Source organism: Phaenicophaeus curvirostris, chromosome 20, assembly GCF_032191515.1.
Source record: "Phaenicophaeus curvirostris isolate KB17595 chromosome 20, BPBGC_Pcur_1.0, whole genome shotgun sequence".
NCBI lineage: Eukaryota > Metazoa > Chordata > Aves > Cuculiformes > Cuculidae > Phaenicophaeus > Phaenicophaeus curvirostris.
Genome location: NC_091411.1, coordinates 417,496 through 426,807, shown reverse-complemented (window position 1 = coordinate 426,807; position 9,312 = coordinate 417,496). Strand labels below are relative to the sequence as shown.

The 9,312-nt window shown below is 48.4% G+C and overlaps 1 long non-coding RNA gene across 1 annotated transcript; it reads left to right on the top strand.

Moving 5' to 3' along the window:
* The first annotated feature begins 3,529 nt into the window (after nt 1-3,529).
* On the top strand, nt 3,530-7,541 carry LOC138729291 (uncharacterized). Its single transcript, XR_011338866.1, has 3 exons — nt 3,530-3,669; nt 4,620-4,933; nt 7,008-7,541. It is a non-coding gene; the product is annotated as an uncharacterized lncRNA (long non-coding RNA).
* The last annotated feature ends 1,771 nt before the right edge of the window (nt 7,542-9,312 follow it).

Sequence of the window (9,312 nt, the reverse complement as noted above, 5' to 3'; positions counted from 1 at the left end):
CCGTCACTTGCTAAGGCTTTTCCATGTTTCTGTAGCTACCGTAAACCCAACTTGTTGATACACAAATTTGATCTGAAGGAAGCATCAGTGCTTCAGGGGCAGACAACGGGTTACGAGGTGTCATGTGCTGAGGCAGAAATGTAGGGCAGAGAGTTACACTTAGACTAGGAGCAGAGGCAGAAAGTGAATTAACAAAAGCAAGGTAATTCTCTGGGGGAAGCAGTGAGTGGAACAAAATCCCTTGGGAAGGAAGGGGAGTGTATGGGAGCAGCATGGATTTTCCTCTGTAGACAAAGACAAGCAGCAGGCTTGTCTAGCACTGAGTCCTGGAGGAGAAAATCCAGCACAGTGTGTCAGCTTGAATGATCGATGTGATGTTCTCCCTGTGGGAAACTGTTGCCAAGGATCGTTATAATTGACAGCTTGACAGCTCCCCCCAGCCTCTCAACCAGCCCTGCTGTCCTAAGGGCAGCCAGGTCTCGCAGCGCCCCTGGGTGGCAGCTCAGAGGGGGAGATTTCAGCACGGTCACTGGGCGTCCTCCTCCCTGGACCCTTCTTCCCAGGGGAAACGCAATGCTGTGGAGAAGCTGCCAGCTAGCCCTGGTGTGCATTCCCTGTCTCTGGAATCACTGGGCACAGATGTTTAAGCAGATGTAAGATAAACATCCATTAAGCTCCTGCTGATAGGAGTGTTTTGGAAGGTGTTTTAAAGGGTTGCCTCAGTGGTAGTTTTAGGAAGATTTGACTGTGATGGGACTGTCCCTGTGCAGTTCTGAGCTCCAAGCGTTTGCTGAAGAGGAGAAAAAGGTTCCAGAAAGGAAAGGTCTGGGCTCTGGTGAGGGTGTCTTGCCTGGAAAGCCAAAAGGGTGTCTGTGAGTACAGCTGGCTCCCGCAGTCAAAATCTGGAGGACTTAGTGCTCTTCAGGCTGGTCAGAAGCCCAGCTCCCTGCACTGCACGTGCAACACAGATGACTTTGAAGACTGTAGGCTCTGATGAGGAGCTGTACCAGAAGGAAGAGTGAGAAATGAAGGGAGGAATTTGAGGAAGTGAAACCATGAGAAATCAGGAAAAAGTGTTGAATAGAAGAGCATCCGGCTTAAGCAGAGGGTTTCCCTCTGAAGTGCAGTTTCCCTCCTTTTCCTAGGGAGATTTCTTTTAAAACCATCTTCAGGAGGACACAATTCACCCTTGGAATGAGTGCTGCCACTTTACTGGAAGGCAGGATGGCTGTTTGGAGTTTTCCCATTTACCTTTCCAAAGCAAGAGAGGGTTTGCTGGCATTGGTCCTTCTGCCACCTACGTCCTTTAATATGGTTACATATTTTTAAATTGGTTCCTGCAGCTTTCTGTAAGCGTTATGTTAGCAGCGGGGTACATCAAAGCATTAGTCATTTGGGGCAGTAGTTATTAGAGCTGTGGACAGCACCTGGCTCACAAGTGAATTTGTGGATGTCAGGGTGTAGCGGTGTGGGCACTTGAGTGCAAAATAAATAGGATGCGGTATACAAGGAAGCAGGGCTGCTGAGGAAAGCAACGGCCGTAACTTTACGACAGTAATACCTGCTGATGGTTGATGGCCAAGTTCCATTGACACAATTTCATGCAGGCTATCAGAATGCGTTATGTCTACAGTCAGGTGGTGAGCACGTGCAGTGTGTTTTCTGGGTGCCCTGGTCTCACCTGCTGGGTAACGTGCAGCTCTCACACACAGGTGGTGAAGGAGCGGCTGCTGTGTCACGCCATCATAGGGAGAAGGGCAGGAAAGGTGCAGATAATGCAGGTGGACGTTGTGTGTGAGTTCATTGCTCCTGTTCTGCAGCTGTCCTCCACGGAACTCATTTTCCGGGTCGAGAAGGTAAGGCTCTGGATTGCATCCTGGCAGTTAATTGTGTGGCTGATGACTGAAAGCCTGGGCGGGGTGTGTGAGATTGTGTTCAAAGGAGGAAGCTAAACAGCTTCTGCCAGTCTCTGGGGCTTTGCTGATTGATTTGAGTGGGACCAAGCTTTTGCCATTAGCGCAGAGATGGGGCTGGGGACAGTCTCACCAGGTCTGTTCTACTTTTCTTGATGTGGAGACAGAATTGAGCTGCTGAGCCAAGGGCATGAGGTGAGATGTGTGGGACCCACAAGAACATTGTGGGCTTTGCAGAGACAGTGACTGTGGGCGGGAGAGCAGCTGAGCGATGCTAAACGCATCCCGAGGTGCTTTGTAAACTCACTGAGTTTGTTTTTAGAGATGGGACTGCTTTTTAACTTCACCTTGGTTTTATTTCAGTGACAGCTGATCTGTCAAAGGGGATCATGGCCACCTCTAGAGAGACACACTCATAGAGGGACATTTGCAAGGATGCTTCAAGGCCCAGTGAAGTCTGAGCACCAATCACGCAGGGCAGCGGAGAAAAACCAGTCAGCTCTGGATTCCTGTCAGCTTCTCAGGCTGATGAGGAAAACCTGCCATCTCTTGTCTCTCTTTGCCTTCTCTGCATTCATGTGGATGCAAGCTCTTTGCATTTCCCTCAGCCTTGCTTTCTTCAAAGGACCTGCAGGAGTCCTTCTGCAGCAGTGGTAACACCAACGCAGAAGCCCCTCAGTCTCTGGATCCTGACTCCTGCATTATCTTACCCTCTTCCTCGAGGTGTCTAACAAAGGAGAGGCTACTTCATTGTTTAGTTTCTATGTTTTCAGGTCTCTCCTTCAGTTCTTAGGCATCCAGAGAAGCACAAAATCCCATGAGCAGGCACTTCAGGTTTAATTAGAAGGTTTTCAGCTATCCCTGATGTCTGCCTGTGGACTATTTGGCAGTGTGCACTCTGATTTATTGAGTGCTATAACACTGCAGCTGTTTGATACCAATACATGCAGAACTAGTTTTGCAAGCACTCTCTAATTTATAGAAATCATGCAGGAAGCCCAGAGCAGTGCATAAACAAGAAGAAACAGCTTATGCTTTGCTTAGCTTTGAAGCCACAGATGCGCTGTCATTGCAGCAGGGGCATGAGAAGTCATGTTGCAGCTGGACTGCCGAGGTTTCTAGCTGGCTGTGCATGCTTGTAGAAGTTCAAAACTAACCTTCAGCTACTACAGGCTCTCCTCCTTGGACTACATGCTGCTTGCTTGTCTCCTCTGACCAACTTCATTGATTTTTATGGGGCTACGGAAGATAATAAGGTTGCAAGAAATTGCTATATGGGAGTGAAAAACATCTTGTGCCATTCTACCCAAGAGAGGATAAAAACTGCAGACAGATGATCTGGGTTCACTTTCTGGGTTTGATGTTGTTCAAGCAGCTGCCTCCACTCAGGGTCCCTTTCTCTCATCTGTGCATGAAACTGTTTCCCTGTTCCCCCAAGGGATGCTGCAGTTTCTAATCATGAAAAGCATCTGATATATTTAGAAAAAAAGACTTTTAGAAGTGTACAAACTAATAGAAATAGTAAATAGAGATGAAAATTCGAAATATATCAGAAAGGGAAGGAGGTCCATGGCCAGTTCATGTTGTTTTCTCTCATTCTCTGTTTCTGTAGCAAGCCAGTGACGTCTTGACTGTTCAGTACAAGCCCTTTTCTTTAAAGAACACCTGCCTCCTGCCACTCAGCGTGTTCTTGGCCGTAGAGGAACCCTTCTCAATCTGCCATGCAGACCGGCAGCCCCTCCCTGCAGATACTGAGGTGAGCAGCTATGGAGCTTCCTGCTGGTGGGGACTGAAGAGGAGACGTGTGGTGGTGTGTTTCTGTTGGGAGGCCCTCCAGGAGAGAATTTTACTCTTTGGAGTCAGCAGTAGACTGGCCTGGGCTAAATCACAGAGTCATAGAATGGTGTGGGTCAGAAGGGGCCTTAAATCCCATCCAGTTCCACCCCTCTGCTATGGCAGGGACACCTTCCTGTGGATCAGGTTGTGTAGAGCCTCATACAACCTGGTCTTGGACACCAGATTTGAAACTGCTGAAGGTCCTCTGAACTGGGGAAACACATCTTGGCTCTAAGACATGAAGAGAAAGGAGCAGGCTGCTGGGTTTGGGCAAGCCGTGTGGTAAAGGTGTCTCTTGGAAGCTGTCCTAGTGCTCCAGCAGCCATCCTCAGATAACTGCAAGAGCTGCTTGGTCTCTTTGAGGACAGGCCTTCCTTCAGGAAGGCTGAGGAGCCTGGCACCTGCTCTATTGCTAGTGGAAGGTGTTGGACTAAACATGTGTTGTTGTAGGCACAGCCACCGCTTCTGTGCTGTGCCTGTAATTGGCCCCAGCAAGAGTGGGGATGCAATGCCACGGGGCTTATGTTAAGCACGAGAGTAAAGGAGTTCCTCTGGAGTCAAGGCAAAAGGCCCTGGCTTGCCAGGGTGCCAGTTCGGTTCTGTATTTAGCACACAGCTTTTGTAGGTCCAGAATTCAGTAGAACAAGATTTATTTCCCTCTTGTACTGATGAAGAGCACAGAGCTATTGGCCTAAGATGGTGTCAGACACTAGTCTTGTTGTACTTGCGGGCAGGCACACACTGTAAAGGATGTGAAGGATGAACTGAGAAGCCCACACGGAGGGCCAGCTTTGAGCATTAAGATATTTTGTGCCATCAGACCTTGGGGCTTCATCACACAGTGGTTAATACCCTTCCATCGTCTTGCAGCCTGTGAAGCTGGAGGCAGGGGAGGAACGTCATCTCTCTGTCAGATTTAATCCTGCTTATGAAGAGGGTTTGACTAGCAGGGAGGTGGAGAAGGTTCTGAAGATACATGTTCTTGAGCACCCTCATAAGGAACAGGTCACTGTTCGGGGAGAAGTCTACTTTCCGAACCTCCATATCCAGACCACGGCCCTGGACTTTGGCTGCATCTTGAATGGCACTGAAACTGTGCGTTCCATTGAGATAACCAACTGCAGCCCAATTCCTGTGCAGCACCGCTGGTTGTTCCTGACAGAGAGCCCGGCAAGCCAGATGAGGTATGTGCACCTTTGCCTTTTCCTTGAAGCTCCTCTTCCTGATGTCATTTTTTATTTGGAAAGGCTAAGTCTGTTTTCCTGGGATCTGACAAACTGCTTTCAACTTTTGCTTGTGGAAGGATTGCGTCCCGTCTATGGTCAGTGTAGATGCTTAGGGAGCAGGTGATCTCCACCAATTTGATGCTAGGAAGGAGGCAATGTTCTCCAGCCAAACTGGGGCTGTAAGACACTAACAACCCCTTTCCGCATAGCCCAGAACCTAGGATCCTGCTTTACCTCAGGAGCTTTAAAGCTACTTTTAGGCACCTGGACAAGCAGCTCTATAGTGACTTCTTCTCCTTCCCTTCCAACCCAATTAGTTGTCATCTCATCCTAAGAGCCTACTCAGGCACTGCCACCGGAATGATTTGCTACTGTCTCATCTTCTTGCTGCTGTATTGCTGTAGCCTCAGTACTGGTTCCCATAGGAAGGAAAGATGGTGGGAAAAGCTACTTTCTCAGACCTTTGTAGCCTGAAGTAAACATCACCCTGGTGAAGGCAGTTTCCACCTGTGAAACTGCACCACGGCTCATCCATCCCTGTGCAGGGACGGTCACCCAGGCAAAACCTTGTTCCTGCATGTGGCTGCAGGAAGGATAAGTCAAGTGTGACCTATTAGGGGGCAGAGTTGAGCCTCTAAATCCAGAAATGAAAACCAGCCTTAAGTAAAAAGCTACAAAGCTAAAGATAAATATTCATTTATTATCGTATCATTAAAGGCACAATTCCCAGCTGGGAATGAGACATCCGGGTTGCTCTAGCAAGCCTGCCTTGTTTGACTCTGGGGGAACACTTGCAAGTGGGGACAGTGACAGCAGGTGTGGTTTGAGTGTGTCTTCCATGTGGCTTTAGAAACACCAACAGACTTATTGTGAGCACGTCTGAAGTTTAAAGGCTGGAATGTAATCGGAGTCACATGGGGATGTTTGTAGATGTTAAGCTCCATGCTTTTTACTGACAGATGTTGGTCAAACTGTAAACTCAGCTCTCCTTGGCAAAACGAGCTGCTGAGCTGCTCTCCTGAATGATTTGCCAAACTGGTCTTCAGACAGTTTGGATTTGGAGACATCTGGGGAAGTGATCATGCCATCAGTAAGTGCCACATCAGTTATAACCTTGCTCCAGCAGAGCTGCTGCCCTTTTAGCATGAAGTGCTGTTGGAGCTGTTTTGCAGCCAGGGAATATCTGTAGCACATCAGGGAGCTGGATCTTATCGTGATCTGCAGTGTATTGGTTAAAAGCGGCCAAAGCTTTCTTCCCTAGAGTATGCGTCACCGCTGCTTTGGCACTTACCAGGGCTTGATGGGCTGCTTAATTGTGAGTCTCTGCCTGGAGCTGCTTGATGTGTCTTTCTGTGTTGCTGGTGGCCTTGCATGTGCGAGGGTGTCCCATGTTGGGCTCTGCGGGTGCCCTTGAGTGGTGCTGGGCTCTCTCTGGCCAGGGCACAGCGATCTGGCACTCCATTGTGTCTCCTGCCTGATCACACTTAGAGAAAGCCACTGTCACTGCCACTTGCTTGTGCTGACCTGCAGCTGCAGGGAACTGTCAAGGGAAACATTCAGGCTGAATACCCAGCACAGCTTCAGAATTACTTACTTTGGCCCTCTGGGTGGGGGAAGGGAAGTTCCACGGATGTGGGTGTTTTCAGGAGGATACTTACAGGTGGGTCTGTACTAGCTCATCTGTCTGGATCTGCCCTGGATGTCTCAGTCTCACTATCTTGCACAAGCTGTGTCTTTTTTCCTTTCCTGCTGCACTTTTGACCTCCCCACATGGTGTTCGCCTCTGTCCTCTTCTATTTCTGGTTGCTATCAGTTGCCAGATTCCTGCACCACCACTATAGCAACATTGCCCTTGGGCAGGAGCCTCAGGAGTTGACCTGCTCCATCCTGGTTTTGGAGCTGTTGGCTCAGACTCACTACTGAGCTCCAGTGCCCACCCAGCAGCCACATCCTGCTGAGGAGCAGCTCATGCAAGCTTCTTTCCTTCCCACTGCAGGTCTGTGATCAAAGTCAAAGTTAAGCTGTTTTCCAGGTTCAGCCCTCCTGGAAGTCAGCATTTCATCACACCCCAACCGCCACGGGAGAACACAGCCCAGTCAGAACGCTCAGCGTCTGCAGAGAGCAGCCCCAGAGAAGAGGCTGCAGAGGAGCCAGCCAAAGGCCTTGGAGCAGCAGGAGAAGCAAAGGTAGATTTTCTTCTATAGCCACAAGCGTGCTAGGCAGCAGGGCCAGCGACTGGACATGGGGCTTCTGCAGGGGAGAAACACGAAGCCTAGGGACAAACTTCCTTTGGAAAGGTGGCACCTCTGAGGTTAAACATGTGTACTCAGCTGCTGCAAGACAGAAAAAATATCTCAGCTGCCTTCGTCAGGAATGTGCCTTTTGAGAGGAATGCCCAAGCAGAGACCCTCAGCTGTCCTGCACTGATGGGTGCGTGAGATGAAACCTAACCACCATCTGAAATGGAATGGTCATTTCAAGCGCTTTCAAAGACCTTACTTGCCTGGTTTTAATATGTTTCCCTTGCACCTATGTTACTCATTTTGTCATGGAGAACCGAACCTGTCCTGGCATGTTCCTAGCATGGTTCCTAGCATGTTCCTTGGGCAGGGGTGTGTGAAGCCAGGCAGGTATGAGGGTGCAAAATGTCCTTGAGATCTCTGCCGGGACTGAGTGCTGGGTGCATCCAAGTTGCCTGGGAAGCTTGAATGTAGGAAGTGCAGATGGCACCTGCGGCTCATCTGTGGGTGGGCTTGCAGCCACACTCAGCTGAAGGTGCAGACAGACCCCTGCTTGATTTGCACCCAGATCCCATCTTATCTGTTCCTGGCTTGATGAGGTGATGGCACCTGCAGCAGAGCAGTCTTGCCTAGACCAGCCAGCTGCTTGCTGCAGCCCACGATCCTTGTTTTCCAGTCACCACCATCCAGTGCCCCAAAGATGGAAGGTACTGACGAGACTCGGAGCCTGCCATTGAGGCAGTTCAAGGAGGCAAAGCCCGTCTGTCGGAAACAAGGGGCCTCATGACCTTTCTCTTGTAGCCAAGTGCTGACAAGGTCATCCACATTTCCCCCGTTTTCTTTAAGTAAGAAAACATTAGCTTGTGATTTGTGGACAAGGTTGAGGACTGAGTTTTGCAAGCAGGTCAACAAACAAGGTAAAAGGATGATTATGAACAGTATCACAATCCCTATACCCAATGCATACATAATAAATGTCCTGAGCCACGGACCCAGTCCTAAGGAGGACAACCATTTGTCCAAGGGATTGGAGACCACTTTAATGTTTTGCGTGTGATCTTGTAACCATTTCAGGTGCTGATGGATGGATTTAGAATTGGAAGACAAATTAAAACAACACATTCCTTCAAAATCTTCACAACCATGACCTTGAGCCAATAATAAAAAATCAATGGCAACTCTGTTTTGTAAAATTTGGTGTCTCAAACTATCCATATCTTGTGCCATTTCAGACAAAATTTCAGTAGTTACATTGGATTGTTTTACAATCCAACATGCCAGTTTTCCTAAAGTATTCAATGCATGTGCTGTACCCACACTAGGCACAAGGGAGGCAAAAATGCGGGCTGCTGGGCCCCAAAGCTCCACCTGATCATTACAATCAGGTGATAAAGCCAATATGGAGCGCTTGGAACGGTTAGGAAGGAGAGAATGAACTGTTTCAGAGATGTTCGGGGCAAATAAGGCTAGTTTTCCTAGATAACAGGGACCTCCCATAGCATTCCGAGGGATGCCTTGCCACGCACGATCTCCACATATCAAATAAATGTCATGAGGCAGTTTGAGTGCCGTGCGGTTGGCCCAAATCGTGGTTTGATTATTATCCCACCCATATGAGGGCCCACCACACATATATGTGGCATTCCAAAAGGGCCATTCTTTAGGTGTTAACCACATTATTTTGTCAGTCTTTTTGTAAATATAAAATCCCAACTTAAAACATCCATATTCATTGGCTGTTCTATTTAACATTCCGCTGCCTAATAATTAAATCTCTTGAGGATCCCAAGGCAGAGAGACATTCAATCCTGCCAACAAATGGGTGGCACATTTGTCTTGCCTCATATTAACAGTGCAGTTTCCTTTAGTTAATCCTTTAAAATCTGATTCATTAAAACCAGGAACCCCGAGCAAGCAAGTTTGAAAGGGGTCTGTGGCAGATGCCAAAGAGAGACAGAAAGAAGTCACACCCGTCTTATTTGCCCAAGTTACCCACAAATTAGTTCTCGGATCGATGTAACCTTGAGTCGATGACATGATCATGAGAATTAATATCTCAATCCATGTCATTATCAGAATTCGAAGGCACGTTGTTAG